The 26,553-nt window shown below is 41.4% G+C and overlaps 2 long non-coding RNA genes across 2 annotated transcripts; both read left to right on the top strand.

Moving 5' to 3' along the window:
• Positions 1–7,690: 7,690 nt before the first annotated feature.
• On the top strand, positions 7,691–11,349 carry LOC149985053 (uncharacterized). The gene is made up of 2 exons (XR_016490943.1): positions 7,691–7,936; positions 9,777–11,349. It is a non-coding gene; the product is annotated as an uncharacterized LOC149985053 (long non-coding RNA).
• A 1,883-nt stretch (positions 11,350–13,232) lies between these two features.
• Positions 13,233–26,206, top strand: LOC110514821 (uncharacterized). The gene is made up of 3 exons (XR_005036400.2): positions 13,233–13,507; positions 19,561–19,806; positions 23,653–26,206. It is a non-coding gene; the product is annotated as an uncharacterized LOC110514821 (long non-coding RNA).
• Positions 26,207–26,553: the final 347 nt, after the last annotated feature.

Genomic DNA, 26,553 nt, shown 5'->3' with positions numbered 1-26,553 from the left:
CAAATATGCATTTCTGCACAGATTCATTTGACATATGCTTCTGTGTAAGGTTTTAGACCTAAGGTTTAGGCCCTGCAAAAGTGACGAATGAATCAAATAACACGGTTTGTTTTCTCAATAGATGAGACATTGAATTTATTTTAAAATATAGCATCGACAAAATAAAGCATGTTTGGATGCTCTCCGCAGATTTAAATTATGAAAATACAGCCTTACAGCCTTTTTGCTCTGATCTCACATGTCACAAGGCACCGTATGGGTTCAATACAAGTTAGGAAGTTGATATCCTATCCATTTGAACAAGTCAGGCGATAAAGGCTAGTCTACTTGTTTGGTTAAAACCTTTTGTTCACTGAGATCTAATCAATCCAATTCGTCCAAAAAACAGGCCTAGTTAAGACTCCATAATCCCATTGAATTAGTTCAGTTAAATCTGAACGGTTTAACTCCCATTGATTCTCACACATGATTCCCAGATTAATATCATAATCAAAGTGCATCTCCACCCCCTTCACTTAGGGCTACCGGCACGTTAACTAAACAAGAGCAACTGGTGCAGGCACATAGGCCTAACCTCTTTTAAATGAGGCCAAATCCAAAGGATAGGAGGGGGTTGGTACTAGGAAAATATCTCTAATGTTGTCTAAACGCCCCCAGGCATACATTCAATAAACATTCAAAAGCCCCACGGGCTCAGAGGTCCAATAATGAAAATGGTCCCATCTTCACACTCGCGCGTCACCTTAACACAAATAAGCTCGGTTTCGTGCAGCCCGGTGCATTTTTATGAACACACCGACCTCTTTAATACTGTAGGCATACAACCACGCTGACAACTCAATCTCAGAGGTGAACCGTGCTCAAAATAATGACTTTCACCATTGTGCCCCCTGCACTTTGCTCTCTTCAAAACATCTCGTTTCATGATGGGCGTGGTCGTATCATTACAAATCCAATTTTTTTCATTCGATTCTTTATTTGGGTTATGAATGGGGAAGGGAGGCCGAAATAAATAATTGCTACAAAGCCTTCCTGTCAGGTATGGTGTAGGAGTGCTCGGTGCTGAGAAAGTTTCAATCGTGCTGTCTTTTACCACTGACACCGTCAGAACGCAAAGGGTAGCCTGAACCCTAATCCCCAAACCCAATTAGTGCTTCGCGCTTTGGATTTACTCCAAGTAAATTATCCGCCAAGCAAATTATGTAAGAAGATGGCAATGTGTATTCAATATGCAGCCCATCATTCATTCATACTCTACAATAAAGCATTTGGTATCAAGTCCTAATGAGGACAGAGTAGGACAAACCCGACAGAATGGGCCTAGAGAAATGCATTAAATGGGCCTCGAAGAATGACGTGAGAGACCATCTACGAGTTTTGACATTTTTCATATAGCCTCTATAACCACAATTTCTCCAGTAAAATAAATGGCAACGGGTATGACACGCTAGAGATACAACGATTTAAATATTCGTAGTTTTTTCTCATTTTAAGTGTGGGCACCTGTTGATATTCCTCCTCAGAAACATGGCCTGTGATTTCTTCTTTTCACAAGTTCCCATTTCTTCTTTTCGTCGTTCAAAGTGATTGTTTATCCGGAACGCATTCAATTGCATGTGTGTTAGCCTACGATAAAGAGGTTATAACTGGGCCAAATGCCTGTATAACAAATTCATCTGATCAATCACAATATTGTGCACAAATCTGCACGTGTCCAGAATAGTGCAGGAACTCGACAATTGACAATTGAAATGCATGTTTGTAGGCCTATAAAAATTAATCAAGTTACATTGGTATTAAAGTCGGCTCAATTGCCTGTGTTTATTTTCTTGAGCTGTGGCTACATAATATGTCGTGTTTCTGTATTATATATATTTGTACCTTTATTTTCAATGACGGCCTAGGAACAGTGGGTTAACTGTCTTGTTCAGGGGCAGAACCTGAACAGAACCTTGTCAGCTCAGGGGTTTAATCTTGCAACCTTTCGGTTACTAGTTCAACGCTCTAACCACTAGGCTACCTTTGGTATTCGTTATTGTTCAAATACATTTCGTTGATTAATACTTCAACTGAACGAGGGATATTTTGATTTAGCAAAGCTCATGCAATTCAAGATTGGACCGTTAGAACGCTTGGATCGCCCCTTTCACAAGACCTTAAAAATAGTTTTACTTTGTAAAATATAATAGAAGTATAATTACTCACAGCATTACATTTTTGTTAGGCTTATTGTTCCGAAAATTGTAGAGCAGTTTCAAAATATGTTTTCCATTGATTTGCCATGGCCACAAACGTCTCCCTAAAATACAAAAAAAAGAGACTATTCTATAATAATCCAGGCTACAGGCAAGCAAGTGGCAACATTTTTTTTTAGAACACAACATTGTAGAAACTAATATTAAGTATGAACCTACAGCCAAATATAAGATCTGTATTGTATTATATTATATTCGAAATTATGAGCAATACCTATTATGAAGGATCTTAGCAACTATGGACCAGGCCTACACCCTTATATTTGTGGCGAGGAAGTAAATTCAGATTTTTCAGCCACATTATTATACCATTATGAGAGTGGCATCTATAGGTTACCAGCCTTTGTAACGTTGTCATTCTGAAGCACTTTGTGTTCCCCATGATGACATCATGTAGCTACGCAAAGCTCCTACACGCATGTCAGCAAATTGGGGCCTCTTGCATTCATATTTATGAACGCATTAATTAAGCAATTAATTTGGCATTAGGGCCTACGCATCACTCTTCATCATTTCGAGAGTCCTGCTATGGGGAGGAGGAAACGAGCGGCCACAGACCAGCGAGCTAACATGATCCACCAGAAATACTATGTTTGGTCAGTGAGAGATTATATCTCAAAGCAGAGCCTTCTTTTGAAATAGGTCTAATGCATTGGGGGAAACAGATTTTTGACTCGGGAACAGATTTACTGAGCGTTTGCAACAGTGCAAAGCACATACATACTGTCACATAACCTTGGTGCAGTATTTACTTACTTATCAATTATTTATTCAATCATGATGTAACCTGCGTTTTGTGTTGTCCCACCAATCTGTCTCTTTACAAAATAATCGGGACCATTGGACTTACATGAATACCGAACAGGGTTTGTGTAAGGCCTATATATTTTTGGTGCAATCGGTAAAGATAAGGTTTAGAAAGCATTAAGAATGAAAAATGGCAATACATTTTACAGCAAGTTCTTCCACTTCACTGCAGGTCTACTTATCAATGCACTTCAATGCACATTTGCACAAATACATAATATGCACACAATAAAAAATGCAGTCCAGGCCTATATTTCTGATGTCAGTGTGTGTTTAGTGTTTGTGTGTGTTCAAATTCCGAAAATGATTTCCTTATATGAGATAGAACAATCTAATGCATGTATATAGTCCCATTGCAATGGTGCATACGTTTAGTTCATGCATTCTGCCCCTCAAGTTTTGCAACATCAGAAGTGCATCTGGGAGAGGTTCTTTCCTGCACACTTGGAGTGAAATAAAACGCTCTCACTCCTGTAAAACCACAATACATGCATTGTGATTGTTAATAGCCTATAACGTATATGGCCCATAAACATTGTTTAAGATATTAATCATGAACTAAACGTATGCACCATTGCAATGGGACCATATACATGCATTAGATTGTTCTATCTAATATAAGGAAATCATTTTCGGAATTTGAACACACACAAACACTAAACACACACTGACATCAGAAATATAGGCCTGGACTACATTTTTTCATGTGTGCATATTATGTATTTGTGCAAATGTGCATTGAAGTGCATTGATAAGTAGACCTGCAGTGAAGTGAAAAACCTGCTGTAAAATGTATTGCCATTTTTCATTCTTAATGCTTTCTAAACCTTATCTTTACCGATTGCACCAAAAATATATTATGATTTTGCTTTTGATCCACACGAAGGGCCCCCTTCTCTTCTCCAATTGAGCGTCAAGATTAATTTTTAACTGATTAGCATATGCAAATGATTTTTTAATTGCAGGCGTAATGACTCTTGCGTGTGCGATTTTTCAACCCGCCATCTTTGTTCCTGCATGGTTTACAGGAAACCTTTTTCAATAAACAGACCTTGATTATTTTGTTATTCATAAGACATTCCTACACTTAATACCAAAGAATGTAGGCCTACTAAATGTACTGTAATTGTAAGTAGACCTGAAAGTTTGTATTTTTATCTGCATGAGGCATGTACGCTACTACTAAAACGCTCGGTTGCAATTCTCTCAACGTAATGCTATTCACACAATTCCAGAACAGATTCCATGTTGATTGTTTTCAATATTGTATATCAAGAAGTGCAAGCGGAAATGTGCAGCCCTACGGTAAATGTAAAGGTAAGAATATATGTAGGTATAATTTGTAGCCTATTTACAATTGGCATATTTGATATCCGTGTTACAGAAATGTGTAGGCGATAGATTATCGCCTTGTTTCTAAAATACCTGACGTAAAAACTTCCTCTCGGTTGATGAATGATGTAGGGGGAAGGGATTGTCTCGTGTGGCGCGAGGAGAGTGTGTGCGCGCAATGGGCTCCCATGGAGTCTTGACAATATGTCCAGATTTAGGGGGACAAAAGATCGTTGAGCTTTGAGTTGCTAAGCACGTCTCAGATTCTAGCTTGCCAAGACAAGGGTGGCAATTTATTAGCAGTGGTGAGAAAACTAGAAATAGCTAAATTGGACTTGGGAAATATATTGCAAAGCGCATAATTTCAAGCCACACACATATGATTGCTTATCGGGGAAATGTGATATTATTAAAAATAATTGATAAATACAAGTGAAAGCATTATGTGCAAAGTTTAAAAACAATTGAGGTATTGTTTTTTTCCAATTTCCATAGCACATATCTGTATTTCTCTCTCTCTCTCTCTCTCTCTCTCGCGCGCGCACACACACACACACACACACACACACACAAAAATACACACACACACACACACACACACACACACACACACACACACACACACACACACACACACACACACACACACACACAAATACACACACACAGACACACACACACACACACAAATATTATCAAAGTTGCATTGCACTTGTAGTTTATAATTGCCTCATATTTCAATTAAAAAATAGCGTACACACCCTAAAGGGATTGGGAGTGACCTGTGCCTTTGAGCCCAAGCTCTTGCACTGGCAAACATTGTTATTGCCGGAAACACACCTCTGCTGGTTTGGGCTCGTAGCCTACAGGCTAAAATATAATGTGCCTTGAATTGTGAATAAGAAGAATATGTTATTTGGAGGAATAAGGCCACAAAACCACAAAAACAATGGTCGGTATTTGTTCAATTTGGTTGCTTCATCTGCTTTTTTATTTCTCACTGTGCAGATAGAATTTACGGTGCTCTTATAAACGTTGTGCCACGTCTTACCTTTGCAATTTTGCTACACGAGGCTTCACTGTATATGTGCGGAGCTATTCATGAAAAAGAGTGAATAAGACTTTGGCTCTGTAACTTACGTTCAAACCAATGCAAAATTAAACATTGTCTTAGCGTTTTATTTGACGCTCTCACAATGGCTTAAGTCTGAAATGTGCATAGATTCGAATGGATCAGGGTTGCATAATGCCCAAAGTGCCTACTATCGCATTGGGAGTCTAAATCAACACGTTTCCATGCTCAGCCATAGGTGAGTATGAGGCTATTGCTTCACTAGAAGCATCTCATGCGGGTTGTCATTACGCACACTTACACACACACGTTCATCAAGAGAGGGTTTACGTTTTCATGGTTTATGTTTTCATGTAGGACTATGTCTATGTTCCTTGTATGTTTGGGTTTTTGTTGCAATATGCTTAATGGGACAATACATATTTTCTAAATCTTAATCTCAATCTATTACCAGAATCAAATGAAGAAGGATACCATAGTCTATGGGTGCACGGAATCTGGATGACATAACAAGTGCTTTGACCTTTACATAATTGTTATGTCAGGTGTGGTGTCACACAAAATAAGTTCATAATCAAAATCCTCCCTCATATTCCATTTTGTTAACCAATGCGTGAAGTCCACGAATGTAAAGTTACGCATGATGACATTGTGTATTTACCACAGCATTTACTAGCCAACATATGGGTGTTGCCTAAACTGATAGCCCAGTTTTTCACAGGGAGCTAGCTGTTCAAGAAAAAAAAGTGATTAAACCAATCAGTAGCACATCACAGAATGAGCACTACAGGACATATTCGATTTATGGCGTAATTAAGTAATGACGCATGACATTATTCCTCATAAATGTTAGCCTAAAATATGTTACTACTAATAGGCCCGTATAAGAAGAGTGTAATCTTTTTTTTGTGGTTTTAGTCTAAAATGTGCAAACAGTGAGGCTGTACTGCGGGGAGGGGAGTGGGGGGGTGGGAGGGGGTGGGAGGGGGGGGGGGGGGGGGGGGGTGGACATGCTAGAGTTGCCTGACGAGTGATAATGAACTTGGGACGTGCAAATTGCATCATACATTTCTGAACAATATCTCTTGTCCACCACGGTCCCGGGTTCCCATCATGCGGTCGCTGGGGGGAAACGAAGCCATTGTCCCAACCCAGAGCCCATTAGCCGCTACAAAAAGGACGGTTTTAGGCTTGCCCTTGGTAACCTGTACATCGTTGTGCGCTGGAGAGAAGAAATAAAGCTTACCAAGCTAAGCCCGGGAAAGAAACAGTAGCCGTATTTATAGTTTGATCACTAGGAAAGCGTCCAAAATGTGGAGAGAAAGAAATGAGGACCCCTGAACACTGAAACCAACAACAACTGTGGCTGACAAAGTTGTCTCTTTGGCAGTCGAACCTCCTATTGAATAAGTAATTTATTCAAAGGAGATTTTCATCCCCACGATCTGATTATTATGATAATCAAACGACCTAGACCCCTTTCTTGGCCCTTGTCTGCTGGTCTGGACTCGTTGCTGACGGTAAAAGTTGATTTGCACGGTCTCACCCTGGCGATCCAGCGGTCACATTCCACGAGTCTTCTGTATCAAAAGAGACAGACAAAGGGAATGGGGAATGCGCGCACTTGATTCAGGCGCAGGAGTTAGTCCATAGTCGCAGGGGCCTTCACGTCAAACGAATATCGGTAACTAGACAAGATTACATGGAATTCATATACTCCCACAGGAGCCAGGGTCTAAAACTCTCTCCAACCAGTCATGCCAAACTTTTTAGACTTTCACAAAGCAATAGAGTTATTTCACTCAATATTTGAAGTGTATCCCAATGGGAGTTTTGAAGCCCATATCACTGATTCATATAAACTCATCCTCATAACTTTGGCATGAAATCACAAGAAAATGGACGCCATGAACAGACGTAAAGGATTGTATTAGCCTAGCCTATTTGAGACGAATATCTTGGACACGTGCACTCTTGAGGGCGATAACATTTACGGTTATACAAAACCATGGGTGGGAGAGATGTTGAACATATTCATAGCGCAGCCCGTTTTCTTAATTTCAGAGGTAGGTGACACAATAGAGCTGCATCGTGTCAAAGAGGCCCCTATTGTCGTGTCATAAGGGGAGGGTCTTGGCGATGCTATATGCTTTTTGGCAGGCATGTTTAAGTTCATATGCATTGTACAAGAGGAATGGCGAGCGCGAGGCACAGCGAACGGTTCACTTCGCTCTCAGCGGGGGGAGGCGAACACCATCTCTATGGGAAATAATCTCGATTATAAACAAGGGGGGACCCGGCCGCGAAAAGATGAATGGATGGGGCCAGCGCGACGTCACAGCGAGCTGCAGCCATGAAGCTCAAGACCAGGCGCGAGCCAACCTACAAGCGCTCAGTTATTCTACATCTCTTGACTCGCTCGGTTGATTGTTGTGGAGAGCGTTTGTAACCGTGGCTGGCAGACACCGGGGTGAGTATGGCATATATGATTAGAAAATGTATGTTCTGTTGCGTGCTATTGACGCGGATGCGGACAACGCAGTCGTAATTTTGCATGCATGTATAGCATAAAACATAACAAATAGAAGAACACGCTAGCGCATCATTTTATCCTGGTGGGTTTGGCACTCACTCTATGCGACTCGTGCAATATCGGGCGCGATATAGGCGTCTTTGGCACCGGTTGTCCTGTATCAATCGAATAGACTATCAATTGAAATGTTTATGCTCATTTGAAGATTGTGTATGATAATTTATATTGAATGGTATCCTAACAAGACAAAAAAACAACTAGCCTATCCATTACAGCTTGTTTAATTTTGTAGGCTGAAATTATGTTTGTAGCATATGAAAACAACCATTTCGATATATCCTCAATTTTGGATGTGGTTTCACTTGAATTTAATGACTGAAAGGTCAGGCTTACAATGCATTAGATACGATACAGCTTTCTCCTTCATTACACCCAACACTTCACCTATTCTAGTTTAATCATTTTGAGCAAACAAAGAAAGATGGGATATGGGCAATCTCAGGCTAGGGGTCTTGATAACGACCTCCATTACGCACTATGGAGTAGACTAACCATGCCCCTCACACGGCAAGGTTCCACATGCATCATCCAGACAGACGCAGACCCACAGAGGTAATAGAACGCATATGTCATTTTACATACCATACCATTTCTACATAAATTATTGATATAGCCATCACAAGGAAAATGTCTATATTGTCAGCCGGCGTGTAATTTGCCACATAATGTAGGCTACAATAATGTAGCCTATTATTAAATTTCTATAGTTTTAAGGAATAGTTGTCTATTCGAAATGTAGGTTAGGCCTCGATCAGTTGATCAATTGAGATTCGAGTCCAGACTATGAAAATTATTAATAGCAATAGTATAAAGTACAACTGCTCATACCTATAGCGGGTAGATGGGGAATCGCAAGGCCATCCAATCCGCACGTGCACGCCGAATAGGCGGCCTTCTGAGCACACGTGTGCACATTACTGGAGCATATGTACCTCCATTATGCTTTGTGAATTAGTACTATATATGTGACAGTGGTATGCCTGTACAGGACACTAATACATACGTTAATAATGTGCAATAGCAGATTGCGTACACATTAGTTGTCATAGGCCATGGTATGATGTGTAAATAAAGAGACTGCAGAATTATATGAAATGTAACGCTTGTATTTTGCGGCCTCAGATCAAAAAGTGAATTGGTTTTGCACAGCCAGGTTGTTGTTTGGTTTGGTTTTATAGGTCGTGCTACGTCTGGTGACATTCTATCCATAAACGTGCGTGTTTTCTTTATTAAATTGCAAATAATTTAATCTGCACATTTCTCCCAAGCATTTAGCTGGATTGTGGGTTGTGCGTTATGTAGGTCTGACGCGGTTTTTTGCGAGTATTGTTGAAGGCCATGTCTAAAAATCGATCTGCCTATTGCCTATATGTCTTTAGGGTGCTTTTGGAGATGTCATCTGTGGCGTGTCCTACCTCTAGACTCGGGTACCTATCTAGCTCAGGTGCCTTTATACAGGTAGATTACATAACAACACTCTCGTGAATTTTAGCCCACTATATTGAACCATGTAATGGTTTTATGTCGCCTCAACGTCATATCTAGAGGGGCAGATGCAGGCTTGAGGCTTCGTACCTCTCTGTAGGCACAATAAAACAAGTAATATCCTCAGTTCAATCGAGACTGTGTTGTTGTAATTGTTGACTGAAACCGGACAGTTGCCATAGGACTGCAGTTGGGTTGGACAATAAGCTTTTCTTGTTTTTGTTTTTTTCAGGTTTCAATGGAGAGACATATAGGCGCAACAGAGCAGGTGGCATAGGTAATATAAATACACCACACTCCCTTACAGTCTTAATAACTGGCCAGGTATGGCTTAGACATTGTTCACTTTAACTCAGTTAAATCACTTGCACAAAATCCAAATGGAAGAGACATTGTAGGACGTGTTTTGCTAAAATCGTAGTTTTTTTGTAGTACATGCTATCCGGGATCCTTGAAACGTCCATACCCCGTTGGAGTCGAAATGGTTAAGGTAAGGGTTATGGTTATGGTTATGGTTAGGGTTATGGCTATTGATATGGTTACGGTTAGGGTTTAGGGTAGGGATGTCCCAAGGATCCTCGATAGCACTGACCTTTTGTTATTAAATGAGCCTATATGATATAATTTGTTCATAAGAGTGCCCGTTGAAAACTTAGTAAATTCGAGTCAATAGTTAATAAAGTATTACAAATTGACTAAGCCTATGGATATTAATACTGCATCAATCAATCATAATTTCACAAGAGAATACAGAAATGAAATGTTATTTTACTGCATATCTACCTACACCTTTGCGTTCATACTTGTCAAGCTCGTCATTTTTTCGTAGCAGTGAACGCTGTTGGTATTATGACTCCACAAGGTTCCAATGTGCAGCGGTAGGCTACAGTAGTTTAGGCCCTCTGCCAACAGATTGCATGGACCGCGCCAATTACATATGATGAACATTTAGAAAGGACCTCAGTTCGTGCCTCGTGCATAAGAATTGAGACCCAAGCAACAGCAATGTGCATATAAATTACGGATCAGGTTGGATTGAATTACATCGATTCACGTCATATCTCAATGTCATACATTGATCACTTTATTATAAAGCTATAACTACGTTATTTGTACCTAAAATACATCTACAGAAAATATGTGCATTGTGTATTGCGTCATCAAACATTTTCAATTGCAGCCTATCCCTGTGCGCTTCAATTATTCCCAAGGATCAATTTGAAGGACGTCACCAACGTCTTATCCAATGACGAGGAGTGGTTAGGTTTGTTTGAATGAATGAATGAATGAATGAATGGTTGAATGAGTTATACCCCTTGACAATTATGCGGTTGGCAAGATGCAGCAATAGACAGTCGAACCGGATCTCTCCCTGGCACGTTACTGCGCCATATAGGCCTATCTGAATTTACCAAGGGGTAGGCCTAGGTTGACTGTTAAAACAAGAAGACAAATGCAGTTATTTTTAACAAACTGATTGTATGATAGTTAATATGCTTATCGGGGATTTTGATACGTTATAGTGGTGTTGAAATCCTGGCACTGAAGGCTACTAAGAGACAAGGCCGCTGTCCACGGTTGTGGTGCTGAATCGAGGTGAGCTTCGTTACTGTTGCGCAGTGTGAGTTCTTTGTAATCTTATCTGGCGCAATGTAGGCCAAATATGAAACACATTATTTCTTACTTTATTTCCTTAAATAATGTATATTATTATTACTTGAAATAAAGTTGGTCATTGACAATATCAGAAGGAAACGTCGCAACTGCGTATCAAACTATTTGGAATTTGCACAGTATAATAAAAACAATAATAATGATAATAATATTAATAATAATAATATTGATTAATAAAATAGGATAATAAAAAAAAATACTTTCCAATTCAAACTCTCTATGGTAAATGTAATTTCTTGAAAATAAATACATGTTTTTGATTGTTTTCAATATAATGTTGAGAATATAATGCTACTTAAAGTTTGTGGTAGTATTATAAGTATTTATATTATATAATAACTTAGCAATTAAAAAAAAATATATATTCACACAACTGTCTCACATACTGTGTACAGTGTCACAAAAACAGTAAATTAGTATTATTATTTAGTTGGATTTCAAATATTAAACATGGGACAGTATAATTCAAAAGAATTTCATGCATTATATGTACAATCAAGTTATTGGCTGTGCCAATGAATAGCACAATTTAATAACTGAGATAGATGATTTGATAACCCTTTATGCTTATATAATCAAGTCTCACTATTTAAACAAAGTTTATCCAATATCCATGTCAGATATAATTACAAATGATATTGGAACATGTCAATTCTCTCTCTGACAAAAAACACGTAGATATCAGGACATTTCTGTAACTGCATCAGTATTTTGTTTTGATGGCATTTTGTCCTTGGCAGGAAGAAATACCTTCCTGAGTGAATAGTCACTTTTTCAGGAAAGATAGTGGCATTCCTATTTCCAGCATGTGTGCATGCTTTTGTTTGGTTTGCACGTGTTTGTGTGTGTGTGCGTGCATGGGTGAATGTGCATGCACTGTATGGAATATGCATGTTTGCGAGTGCGGATGCTTTGAAAGAGCCTTGTTTTATCCTTGTGTAGCATACTGTAATAAGAAATGATACAGGTGATTAGAAATCCTTATGGTGACTGGTAGATTATGAACAAAAATAAGACATTTTGAAGCTTGAATCCTTGTCCCAGCTGACAGTAAGGAGAGGATGTGTTGTCTGCCAACAGTGTGAGACTACAGGTAAAAATGTGTACACTAAAGGGGAGAATGTTCTCTGTCTTTCTCTCTCTCCCTCCATCTATCTCCTGTCAGTCATTAGAACATGTATAGATGGGAGGAGCCTCGTTGTTGGGCTGGGCACAAAGAAAAGCTTTTAATTTGCCCTTGTGCCATGTGCCAGAAATGTGTGTACTCTGTGTGTGTGTGTGTGTCTGTGTGTGTAGGTTTGCACTTGTGTGTGTTTGTGCTTTTGTGCATAATTCTGACCCTAACCTTGAACATGCCCTCCCCAATTTACTGTGGAATCTCTGATAGATATGCAAACACAAGAGGCAAACCTTTCTCTCTGTATCTTACAGTAAAACAGCTTTAATTTAAAAAATACATTTTGGACATGGTGGGGGGCGGCATTTGAAGCCATCACCCTCCTATGGAGCCAGTCCATGTGAGAGACTGCCTCACCATAGTGGTGGGCGCAGGGGTGGAGAGGAGTGGTCTGGGAAGACTGGCGCCGTAACCAGTTTGGACTGGTTCGCCAGCCTGTGTGTTTTGATCAAGCCTCACGCTGATTATTTGACTTTGAGGAGTCAAGGCTTTGGCTGCCATGTTATGGGCTGGCCGTCCAATCAAAGGCTTTGTAACAGCAGAACAGTGAGGGCGGATTGGCAGGGAAATGTTACAGTTAGTAAGTGGCCAAACGCTGATGAGTACTTTAAGCAGAGGGTCAGGAGGTTCTGGTATTTTTGTGAACTGTTAAGTACACATTTGATGAATGTTGATTCATTTAAAATAATCAGCATTTATTACATTTTAGGTACTGCATGAACGTGACCAGACCTCTCTATAGAACTGATACAGTTTACTCACTGTGCACTTAAGTTTGAAAAGGGAAATGAAAGTCTTAATTTTTCTGATTGTTAACACTATTTTTCCTGATTATAGGTCAGAATCTGGCCCTTGCGTATCACCTGTGGCACAAGAGGATGGGCAGCCTTAGGGGTTGGTTGTTATCTTTGGTTATCTAGCTGTATGAGTGATGTATATTCTTCATAAAGCTAGATAACCGAAAGTAACAAGAATCCCATTACGCTCCTGAAAGGCATCAAGATCCCCAACACATATCCCCCATAATGCACCACCCCATTCTACCATTCACAGCAAAACAAGCAAAAAAATGGCCGTCATCATAGGACAATGGAAGCAGAAGAAAAAGTCAAGTAAGTTGTGTGATGTCATCCAATTGCACAGGTTTATGTGTGTATGTGTACGTGTGTGTGCCTTTTTTAACGCCGCTTGACAAGCTTGACAATTACAACTATCTGGTCTCTGTTATTGCCTCAAATATATCACAATTGCCTCTGAGCATTTTAGCAGCAGACTTGAGAGTTTGAGTATTTGTTGAGTTTCTTATAAATGTACATGTTTGAGTATTAGAATGTTTGATATTTCCCCTGAGCCATATAGTTGGGAAAGCCTGATCTCTTTGAGATTGATCTCTAAAAATAATGAGCTATACACATAATGCCATACACATATTTCCTCATGTTTGTACATGGCCGGTGGCATTGGTCCCTAGCAGCCCGGTTGGTCCAACAGGATCACTTGTAATCTAATAAGCCCCTGATCCCTCTGTGTGGGGCTGCACGCAGCGGCTTATCCTTACGATCACATGGCCAGCAGTGGTGGGCGGGTCCCAAAGAACCAACAGCAACCTGAATGGTGCTGACTGCGGACTTTGCCGAAGTGGTTAACAAATTGGTCAGTCAGTAGCTGCAAGTAACCATCCTACCGCTGTAGCAATTCTGTACTCGGCTGATGGGTTTTTAGTTAAGGCTGTTGGAAAACAGGTGAAATGAATAGAAAGTATGGTTGCTGATTATAGCCTCTAATGTCATACGTTATTTGGATTGTGGAAGTTTACAATGGACTTTTTAAGTTAATCCCACGATCATCTCCCCTGCCAGCACATAGTCGAATGGACAGATTTGTTTGAGGCCAGTCTTGTTAAGCTAGATGGTTGTTTATTTGTTTTCTCCCCCTCTTTCGTTCATGTGGGAAGGTGTTTGATTTAGCTTTTGTTTGGGTGTTTGATTTGAGGTGACAGTAGGCTTGGTTGTGAATGGGCCATGGCGAAGCCTCCATTGCATGAGGTGCTACCATGTGGAAAGGCCTGATGGGTCTTGTTGAATGCCACTGTGTGGGGCTCTGTGGGTGAGTGGTCCGAGTGCAATCAACCGGAAACTGCCCCCAGTAACAGAGCCATGAGAGAGGGAACAATCCGGGCCTCAGCCAATAGTGGGAGTAATTGGTCAATCAGATCTTCACACCTTCAATCAGTCATCAAGGCAATGATGTTGATTTCTTTTCAACTAGAAAAAGAATCATGTCGAGTGAGGCCTCCAGTATGATTTTTCTGTCTTTCGGCCAAATCAGCCTTCCATAGCTTCAAGACATTACAGAGAAATTGGAGAGTAAATTGTATACTATAGCACCAGTATGTTTGAAAAACACGTTATTCATCTGGAGATCAATGGCCTAAACAGGGTTTTAATCACAATTACTCAGCTAAATTTATACATTTTGAATTCTGCTTTGATAACAAACACAATACTTACTCCAATATGGCATGTCGGACTAGACTGAAACTCCTGTTGGAGCGTTTCTATAGCAACAACACTCACAATGTCAATTTTAGCGGGTTGTGCAGCGGTTCCTGCATGCTGCATTGCAGGTGCTGAGTGTGACATTTGAGCTCAGGGCTCAGCGAGGGAACGAGAGAGACGAGGGCCTTGACAGGAAGTGACAGGCGGTGATGTCACCTCCTCCGGTGGCACAGTGGTACCTGGCTCTTTGTTTGTTTTCCCTAGCTACTGTCATTACCAAAGGAAGAATCCAGGGGAACTGGAACAAGGCCCCAACGACTGTTCTTGGCTGTTATCTGTGGTTGTATAGCTACATACATGCCGTTGTGGTTGTTAATGTGACAAATTGGCCTTTTACAAAGTGTTATGCAGGTAAAATTTGATTGATTGACAGCATTTATGGGTAGAGATTTTAGCAAAGTCAGATTAGCTTTCTGACATCAGTTTGTATTTATTTTTCAGGCAGTAAAAAAATATTTTTTTCTCTCCAATTAGCTACAATTTGTACGATATGCATGAATACTATTTGAAGATAAGATGATGTGAAGTCAGTGACAGATTCCCATAAAGGTGTGTGCGTGCACTGGTGCAGCTGTTTTGTTGGTGGCGATAAGTGGGATGACTGTGTGTGGCACAGTCATATCAAAAACAGTCCACACTAGCTAGGGACCCTAGAGTACGGTTGCAAAAATCCAGGAACTTTCTGGTTAGAGGATGCACGGAGTAAGGATGGAATAAGCAAGAAAACCAGAATCTTCCAACCAGGATTTCTGGAACACCAGGGAGTTAATTGAAAGTTCCTGGAATTTTGCAACACTACCCCAGAGGAAAGACAGCCTTTGCACTGCCTGCCTGAAAATGGCACAAAAACAGGAGTTCCACAAATCCTCCGGGACTCTACTGTAGCCCTGTCTGGAGTGGAGGGAGGGAAAGAGAGAGGGGGTAAAGAGAAAGGATGGAGGGAGAGAGAGGAGAAAGGAAGGGAGGCAGAGGGAGGGTTTAGTGGATTTGTCTTAGCTTTCAGGCTCTAGGCAAGCAGATTTAGACTCCAAGTGTCAAGTAGAAAAACAGGCATTGTGGCCGGGCCCTGGCGGCCCCCCACCAGTAGACTTTACAGTCAATAGACCTAGTCCACTTGTCACAGGGAGACAATGGGCTCCTTTACCACCCTTTCAGCACCTCCGGGTCCTAGCAGCCAGACGGGTTTCTGAAAAAGGCCCAGTGATTCTTGCCCCCTTTTCTCTGCCTCTTTTTTTTTCTCAACAGAACACACCAACAGAGTTTGGAAAATGTCTTCACTGCTGGGCTGGTACAGAGCGGCATACTTTGCTATTTCTAAAGCGGCCCCCGCCTCCCTGTCGCTCACAGAGAAATTAATGTATTTCAGGCGTTTACAGAAGTTAATGGACCCACCCAGACAAAGGAGATTAAGTTTGGTAACTTAGCAGTAACAGGTGTACTTTGACTTGGTTCGGACCACACCGGAGGTGGGTGCTATTGTTGGACCCGTTGTTCTGTTTCCTCCCTGACAGTTTCGACATGTGTGGAGATAAAGACGGAACTGCTTTACGGCCTTTGACAGTCTGCTTTATATGTTTCCTCTTGGAAGTTAGTGCTGGGAGTTTGTTTGGCCTAGCTGTCCAAGATCAGTCTCTTATCATTTCTCAGTCTTTGAAAATACTTCTCAGTTTTGCTACAATTCATCATTGATTTGCCAAGAAGTCTCCAAAGGGAGACAGGAGCTATGTTTAGATCACCCTCCACTGTTGCCCCAGGGAGCTAGTGAAGGGTAAACAATCCAAATAGAGAAATATCAGAAGGATTACAGAACACTATACATTCTAGCATTTAGAACAATGTACTCAACTGGAAATGCTTTATCATAGGATGCATTTTTAGAAAATAGCAAATCATTTTCTGAATATTTTAACAGTTAGGAAAAAGAGCCTCTCAACAAAAAGAGAAAGATTACATTTTCAGAAGTTGGGCAAGTATTGCACAAACTGAAACAAACTATTTCAGTCTTGAACAAAGCTTTTGGACAGAGCCTGACAGAGCCTCAGTCCACAGAAGGCCATTCTGGTGAAATTACTTGTCAGAACGTCATGTGAAGGGGCTGTTCAGACCGAAGCGGCTTTGGCAGCCATTGTCTTGTTCTCGCTCACACACCTACGAGTCCAGAGTAAGCACACAATTTCATTGTTCCCTGAGCTGTTAATATCAGAGGCTTCACAATGGAGCCCATTCGCCATATTTGCATATGGCACTTTTCCAACAAGGACTCAGAGCGGGCTTGAAAGCCGGCCCACTTTAGTGCCAATGGCAAAAAAAATGTCAAGTGCCAATTAGGAGAGGTTTGCCACCATTCAGTGGTACCCCACCCCCTCTACTACTGCCCCTCCCTTCCTCCTAGCCTACTCTCTCATACTCCCAAACCCCTTCCCTTCACCTCTATCCCTACTCCCCCATTACAGCCTACAAAATAGTGTGTCCCTACTGGCACCCTGAAACGAAAGCTGCCTCCTTCCTCTAGCCTGAGAGTGAAAACAAATAGCAGCTCTCTCCTCCCCGATTAGTCTGCTCGTTGGTTTACCAAATGTCATGTATAGGCTAGGCTGGTAGCTAGTTAATAGATTCCAACCCAGATTGGTGAAGTTAGTTTGTAGCTCTTGGGCTACTTGCATGTGTAGCTTGGCCGGAGAATGACATAGAAAAGCACCACTACAATATGTTTGACTATATACAATAGCTTCAGCAACCTCTTCATCAACCTCTTCATCAACCTAGCATGTTGATACTGTAGCATTGTTGTTTTTGTTATGATGAAGTTTGACAACATTTGATCTCATACAGCCAACCATCTGTGACTCCAACACCATATTTCGGACAGCAATCCCCTTCTAGGTCACAGCCTTCCTCCCACTGTATGATATTATATTTTCGCATGTAATCACATAACCTTTCACGTGCTTTTGGAACGACTTACAGTACATGTGGGGATATTTCACATGATTACATAGGTGATGCCCTGCAAACAAAAGGTCCCACATTCGCAGTGTTTTCAATTGACATATTTGACACAAATGATTACATTGTGTATGTTTATTTATACAGTAATTATTATTTAACATGTCCTCACCTGGGATATGAACTCACAACCTCTGGGTTCACGGCATTACGTACGATATTCCTTTCTACACCACCGTGTCTGTGTCAGTAACTGATTTCACCTCTATTCCTACACTTTGTACTTCAAAGTAAATCTCAGCTTTGTTAATAATACACCATTATATTTATCATAGTGATTCAGGACAAAGTGAACAATATGCCCCACCAACGTTAGACAACTATACAGAAAACACCCAAATTGATGAAAGAAGTAAAGGAAATCAATGATGAGATAATAGTCAGGTTAATTTAGAACTAAAATAGCAGCGCAGATGGCACTTTTTTTGCTAATTGCAGAGATGCATTGTAGGTAATTAATCTGTGGAGGACTTCTGAGAATACTACAGACTTTGTGACACAGCAGAAAGACCAGCGTACTCCAAATATAGAGAGTGTCATTTCAAATCCCAGGTGCTTCATATTGAAAAGTCAGCACTACGTCATCAAATGTCATCATATTGATTAAATATACAGTATTACACTATTTTAGTGTACCGCTTACCTTAAATCTCTAATACCTTTACAACAAAAAAAAACATGAAAAGAGACAAGTGAGGTTAGTTGTTCACATGTGAAACCATATGTTCACATGTTTACATTTACAATACCTTTTCACGTGTGGAGAATAACAGGTTACCACCTCACGTGAATTGTAGTAAAAGCAACATGTGAAATTTGCAGTTTCACGTGAAAAACGTTAAAAAATGTTGCATCCCCATGTTGTCACATTTCTTTCACGAGACCATGTTTTCACGTGTGCTCAAATGTTTTTACGTGTAGTTTCATGTAATCACATATTGCTTTTACATGTTGGCCATGTTATCACATTAACTTCACATACGATCACATGATCACATGTGAAATTCATGTGTTTTTTTCAATAACGGAGCTCAAGTCCTTGTTGCGTCCTTGAATGAAAGTGAAGACATTGTGGAATGGCTGAAAAGCCTATGTTAGCTGGAGCAATCTCCTTGCTTACTATTGCAGATGATGTGAGTCTGAACTTAACTTCATGTGAAACTTGTATGATATCAAGTATGATGTTAAAATACAGTGCAGTCACAGAAAAAAGATAAGTCATCTTCATAATACAAAAGGTCATCTTGTTTGTCCAATTTGGGCCACCGTTGTTCCTCCACATACCATTTCCCTGACTTACCGCCTCCTGCCACTCAAAAGGATTTTCCCCCCCTGTTCTTTTTCTCTTTCATTCTTTCATTCAATCTCTGTGTCCATTTTTTTTCTTCCCAGGCTTGATTCTCAGATGGTTGGATCTGATTTGCATGCATTTGCATAATGAAAGTCATTTGCATGCTCAGGGGCAGACTGTACCATGAGAAAAGACGTGTGGGTGCGTGTATACATACATATGCATGTATGTGTATCTCGGCTGGTTAAACCACATACTCACATTTTCTCTTTTTGCCTCATCTCTTTCCCTATTCTTATTTTTTGTGCAGACTACCAACACCACCGTGACAGAATGCTGGCAAAATGAGGCTGAAAAACAGGGAGAGGATGAGAGGTTGCTGTTGACTCTGACTCCCTCTTCTCGCCCTCCTCCGTATCGCCTCTCCCCTTCTCCCCTCCCTCGCTTCATCCTCAGCTGCCTTCCCCATTCTCCTGTACCGCGAGACGTAGCCCACGCCACCATCTTAGGACTACGCTCGCTGGCATGAAATGGAAGTGAGGACCAGAGAGAGCAGGTAACAATAACAGTCCTGCACCCGCCATGCTGCATCATGCCTTCATAACACCACCACCACTCCATCCTTTCCTTCTCCTCCGGACCCTCCCTTCTCTCTCGCTCCCTCCCTCTGCCAGGCTGGCCTTGCCTTTAAGCACCCCAGATGTGTTTGCTAATTGCAGAAATCACGGGACGCGTTGATGGGGGGGTGGGGGTGGGGGGGGGGGGGGGGGGGGGGGCAGGCTGGGGTTTTAGTGTGTGTGCTTGCATTAAATCACTCCTTGCTCTCGCTCTCTCTCAGGAGGCATTCAGTGGGCATCTGGGCTCTGAACAGCCCAGTTCTCTTCCCATTTGGGAGTTGTTGTGCCATCCTCTTCACACACATGCCCGACATGGCGACGGCTGCCATTTTGGTTGAAATACGCGGGCCGTATTCCCTGGTCAGAATATCTGAGACATGAATGTTGAACATTTAGCATATTACACAAGATAGTTACACCCAGAGACTATTAACAAATATTAGCTAGGGCTATATTATATCATCATCACTATTCTTATTATCAATAGTAATCAAAGAGACAGTACACTTTTTGCAATATTTATTTTCACCAAGTCTTATCATTCCATTTTTGTCATTAATGATCCTAATTTGCTGACATGTAAACATTTACGCTAATGACGGTTTAGTTCAGAATGTGAAAAGCAGTTCAGAGCATATCTATAAAGGAGAAAACTGTGACGCCCATGAGCCAGCGTATGCTACTCGGACAGAGACTGCAGTACAACACCAACACAGAGAGAAAGGGACCAAGAGAGAGCGAGTGTGGTTGAGAGACAGAGAGAGGGAGCGAGAAAAGGCAGAGGCCGAATGAGAGTCTGATAGCGAGGTCTCAGTGGAGGAAAGCTGTCTTTGTGTTGGTGGGTGAGGTTTTGGGGGAGTTGGTGCGGAGACAAGTCGTGTATTGTTCTCCTAAGCAAGCTTGTTGTAGCGACTCCTTTATTCCGAGCAGGGAGCTGCAAGTTTAAAAACCGCTTAATAACCAAAACACCAATTAGAGTCGGCTGGGCCCGATTAAATAAGGCAGCCGGTAAACAATGTGTGCCATTGTCCGTGCCTCACGGAGAGAACTCCCTTTGTTTGTGTCTGCGTACTGGAGGTCGAGACAGTGCTACCTCCAAGATACTGTACAGTGCCAGAGCATTGCTAATGGATAGGCTACTGAGTTACTACCCACGCATATGGACGGTGAAACACTAGAGTGCTATCAAGTCTGTCTCGTCGCCAATCCCACCAAGGTGTTCCGCTGCATGAGGTCTACAGACACATTGCTGTTAGGACTAGACATAATGAATTTATTAAGGATATTCAAGTAAACCAAAGCAGCTGATTAAGCCAAATGTGGAGATAGAAAAAAATCCTGACAAAACCAACAACATTCAAAGTTTCTATGTTGGGGAGCCAGTCTAACAAAACATCGCATGAGAACCTTAGTAGTAACAGTGTCTAATCTAATGCAAACCCACTAATCACGGGCAGTCTCTGTAAACAGGTGGTAGATTGAGCAGGGGCCAGGGCCATTCTCAATTTACTGTGTAAATTATGCAGAGCCCAAAACAATACAAACAGTAGACAGTGGAGTGGCTGGCGTTGGGTAATGAGATGATGTGTGGCCTGTGCGGGCTGGGAGCGAGGCGAGTCGAGGGGGTGGGTGGGCACAGTCAGCAGCTTGCGTCTGAGTGTGCGGGTCTGGAGGGCTGGAGTTTGGGCAGGGGGCAGACACTGTCCCGTCTGCACACACCCCTCCTGCCTAGACTAGAGGGTGGGGCGAGGCAGCTGGGACATGGAGCACCCTCCCCCATAGCCCCAGCGAAAGCTCCAGTCTTGGGAACTTCTGTGGCAGGCAGAGGTCCCCCCAATATTGGCACGTAGGGGCCCCCTAAAGTCTGTCTGTGTCTGTGGCTCCCACTCACCCCCTCCTTCCTGTCTCCCCACAGCCCCCCAAGCCCACACCTCCCTCCCAACTCCCTGCTTCTCTCCCCAATGTGACGATGGGGGCCTGGGAAGGACTTGAAGTTCACGGCCAGACCTCCTATTGAGCTGACAGGCTGACTGTTTGCTCAATTCGACTCCCTATTCAAGACTGAGCTGGAGGGGTAGTTTAAGGGGTGTACGGTGGGGGTGTTGGTGGGGGGGACACCACAGAGCTGTGACTATTCATTCAGAGGGAGAGACAAGTGAATGGAGAGAGAGGAAAGGCCAGGAAGAAGATAAAGGGTAGAAGGGAGGGGAGAATAGACAGGGTGCATAAATAAAAGTGAGGATTCCGTGCACAAAGTTTGCTCTGAGCAGTGTGTGTCCCCTCTCACACTCCCTTAGACTCTTAATTACCAGCGTCCTCCACTCTACTCTCTCCCTCTTCCCCCCCCCCCCCTCTCACAATCATTCTCATCATCCTGTATGTCCCCCTGTCCCCCTTGTTTTATTGGCCCACATGCTGGGGTTGTAAATTTACCATTAACTAGCTCATTCACCATAGGCCACTCAACAAAAACAAGACCATGCTTCCCAATAACTCAAACCGACACCAATACCCTAAACCGCTTTTGTGACACCCCTTCTGTCTCATTTTGCGTTTCATTGGAAATGTCCTATAGACATTCAGTACATATTAAACTTCTATCGAGATGCTATCTGGCATGGCTAACATTATTCTGGGTAATAGCTAATATGGCTAACATGATTCTAGCTCATAGCTAATATGGCTAACATGATGCTAGCTAGTTAGCATGCTGGCTCTAACCATTGTAGTTTTGAAACCAGACAACCACAAACATCATGGCTGGTTCTCTATGTACTCTCTGACCCTTGGGTAAGATTTTAAGTTGCTTGTCTGAGTGGCTCTAAAATAAAAGGGCCCCCAGCTCTCAGAAGTCCCTCAGTCTCAGCTCCTACAGCTTAGGGTGTGTCACATGCTTCCTCTTTGCATTATGGCCCCTTAGCGTACCAGGCTCCCGGCAGTGCCTTTCAACTTCACCCTCAATCCCCTTGGCTAGCTGGCAGTCTGCGCCCGGCACACAGAGCCGGGCTTACCTCAGCTACAACCAGACCAGGCGCACCTAAAGCCACTTGTCAGAAACTCCCGGATGGTTTTTGCTATATGAAAGAGACTGGCCGTTCACTAGGAAATATTTGAACACATAATGTACTGGCTTTATTTTGAGTTTGTTTTATATATGCTGGTGTTTTAACCAGTGGTTGGAACCGGTTCAGGGTACAAAACCGAAAACCAGAAAATTACAAAGTATGTCAAGGATCTCTAGTGTTCCGGAACAGAACTGTTATTTTCAAATCTTGAGAACTGGTGAATAATGTTATTTTTTGTTCCAAAAATATTCCTAATGTCTAGTATATAATTCTGCAATTCAGTTCTGATGCTAGTAATAGCCTATACACACTCCCAATTCATGTCATGATGCTCAGCACTTCAAACCATGTTCCTCCATGTCCACCGCTTAATCTCGCACTCTCCCCACCTGTGAAACTTCAGTCGCATCATCTCTGACCAATTAAACATGCAAACAACTAACCTACCTGTTCCATAGCAAGATGATCTATCCGTGCTAATTGGTGAGGTAAAATAATAAGCTAAATATAAAACGATGTCGATTTCACAAATTAAAAATATAAAAAAAAATTCAAAAACTATATGAACCACTACTTTTTTCTTCTTCAACCGGTTCAGGACTTTATTATGCTGGCCGGAACACTGGAACGGAACAAATATAAGGGTTCTGTTCAGGAACGATTGGAAAATAATTTTGGTTCCAACCCCTGCTTCTAACATACATTTTTTCCCCCCTCCAGGCAAATAATGGTCCAGAACACTGATAGAAGGCAGAAAGAACAGCGAGCAGTAATCCATTGGGAGAAGAAAAGTTGCCCACAAACTACCAGCCCATCCCTAGTATTTGCAATGGAACAGGCCCATTACAACAATGTTTGTCCACTATACTCCGACTTGTGCCCCAACATTTGAGCATCAGAGCACTTTAGCTGCCTCTGATGTGTGGTTGGACCTCCGGCCTGGGTTTTGTTATCCAGCAAGGGCCAATCTGGATTGGTTTTGTTTCCTTTCTTAAGCCAATAAGAAAGGGGGTTGGTGGCGTGGAAAACAAGAGCAAATATCTCAGGATCCAAGATGAACAGAGAAGCAGTGATTCTTGGAAACACTGTGCTATGAATGAGATACATTACATGTGCTGTGTACCTACAGTATTTGCTTGCAGCCTCAATAACATATACACAAAACATTAAGAACACCTGCTCTTTCCATGACAGACTGACCAGGTGAAAGCTATGATCCCTTATTGATGTCACTTGTTAAATCCACTTCAATCAGTGTAGATGAAGGGAAGGAGACAGTTTAAAGAAGGATTTTTAAGCCTTGAGACAATTGAGACATGTATTGTGTATGTGTGCCATTCAGAGGGTGAATGGGCAAGACAAAATATGTAAGTGTCTTTGAACGGGGCATGGTAAGTGGTGCCAGGCGCACCGGTTTGTGTCAAGAACTGCAACACTGCTGGGTTTTTCACACTTAACAGTTTCCTGTGTGTATCAAGAATGGTCCACCAGCCAAAGGACATCCAGCCAACTTGACACAACTGTGGGAAGTATTGGAGTCAACATAGGCCAGCATCCCTGTTGAACGCTTTTCGACACCTTGTAGAGTCCCATGCCCAGACGAATTGAGGCTGCAACTCAATAGTAGGAAGGTATCCTTAAATGTTTTGTACACTCAGTGTATGTTACATGTGAGGAAATGTTCCTTGCGATACAGATTCTTAAGTGCAAATATTTCTATAATAGCATAGAGCACTTTACTACTTTTTCTACTACTTTAATTTAAAGTAAATAACAATGTATGAATAGAGTCCATGGTGTTGCATGGGAATGTTGTATAACAAGCTGTATAAATAACATAGACCTACCTAGATCATTATGGTTAGAATTTTAGCCCATTTTTATGTTTGTTTTATTATTTACTAGTTGCTATGACTGACAGATACATGAATGTGAGACCCACGGCAGCAGTGAAGAATACTGCACTGCGATTAGATGGCTCCGTGTGTCATATGACACACAGGCGAATGGGAGAGCTGTTGTCTTTATACTCTATGCAACTGTTTTTGGTACCAAATATATTGGGCAAGCCGTCAACTGGATTATTTTTGGGCGAGCAATCTCATGAAATATGATGCTGTTTATTCAGTTTTCTCTCACAGTGTAGTTTTTTTTTACACTCAATCTGCCAATTTAGGCTGTGTGTGTGTGTGTGTGTGTGTGTGTGTGTGTGTGTGTGTGTTGTGTGTGTGTGTGTGTGTGTGTGTGTGTGTGTGTGTGTGTGTGTGTGTGTGTGTGTGTGTGTGTGTGTGTGTGTGTGTGTGTGTGTGTGTGTGTGTGTGTGTGTGTGTGTGTGTGTGTGTGTGAGTGAGAGAGAGAGAGAGAGAGAAAGTTAGACATTACAGATGAACATAACACATTTGATTTATAAAACAAATTGAGGAGAGACATTTTAGTTTTAATTTTTCAATAGCAGAATTGAATATGCTGGCCCTAAGCCTCTGCCAACGCAAATCAGTGTAGGAATTACACATCTAATATTCTTGATGGCAGAGCTCTGTTTGATCAGCAGTGCGGTTTATAGGGAGTAAGCTAGGCTGCACTGGCAGAACATACTAAACCACTAAAGCTTTCCAAGTAGGCTTTGAATGCAGTAGCCTGGCTTTCCCTAGCAAACCACGTCAGCGTAATACAAGGTACTTTAAAGTAAGACATGATAAATATAGAGATTTCAAAGGCTTCCTTAATTTCCTGTCCTTGACATTATCGCACACACACGCACACACACACAATACATATGTGAGCAAATGCAATAATGCAAGCACTATCATAGACTAGTTTGTTTTATAGACATTTTCAGAAGGTGCCATATTTTTATTCCAAATGATAATCTATGCAAATCTTTGAAGTATTTTCTTTAACAATCTATTCGGGTGCTTGTACAATTGAGTTGAGTTGGTCTGAATTTGTAAATGTATTCTTTTGATAATCACAATGCTATAGTATTACTTATCTGCCTGGAGAAGCTTGAAATAAAAATAAAACACTTTTAATATGTTCAACAAATTGTGGTCGCTGAAGTTATTCAATAACGATATGTTTCCTGTTTTGTTTTGCACCAAGATGAAATGTCTATTCAGATATTTTGAAGCAACCGGTGTTGTTTGTTATTTGCAATCTAATATGTATTATGCAATGCTAGAATGCACTGAATGAACCACGTGCCTTTGTATGAAAAACAAACTGTCTTGTCATGGATTAGTAATAAAAGTTTACATTGAAAACAAACAGAAAACAACAGTTTTGTTCTATTTCTGTCCATCGTCATGAAGCTATTGACATGTAAGCAGACAAGCTGGATGAAAGAAAATCACTGACAGAATATCACAAGACATACTAGCCCTACTTTGAAGCTGTTAGCAGATTTACTGTTAACTCAGAGCCAGGACTGGAAGATTCGATTGCCAAATTCCACAGGACCAAGGATCTTATATGTTTAGTGTTGAGCTACTTGAGATCACAATAATCATCATAATAATTGTGATAAAAAGTCCAATCTAAAAAGTCAAATTCCAATTCAATACATAATTGAGATGGATTCTTTTGTAAACGCAATCCACAATTGCTCTCATTTATTTTATT

The sequence above is a fragment of the Oncorhynchus mykiss genome, chromosome 2, assembly GCF_057628025.1.
Source record: "Oncorhynchus mykiss isolate SJ-2025 chromosome 2, ASM5762802v1, whole genome shotgun sequence".
Classification (NCBI taxonomy): domain Eukaryota; kingdom Metazoa; phylum Chordata; class Actinopteri; order Salmoniformes; family Salmonidae; genus Oncorhynchus; species Oncorhynchus mykiss.
This window is presented reverse-complemented; position numbering and strand designations above follow the sequence as displayed.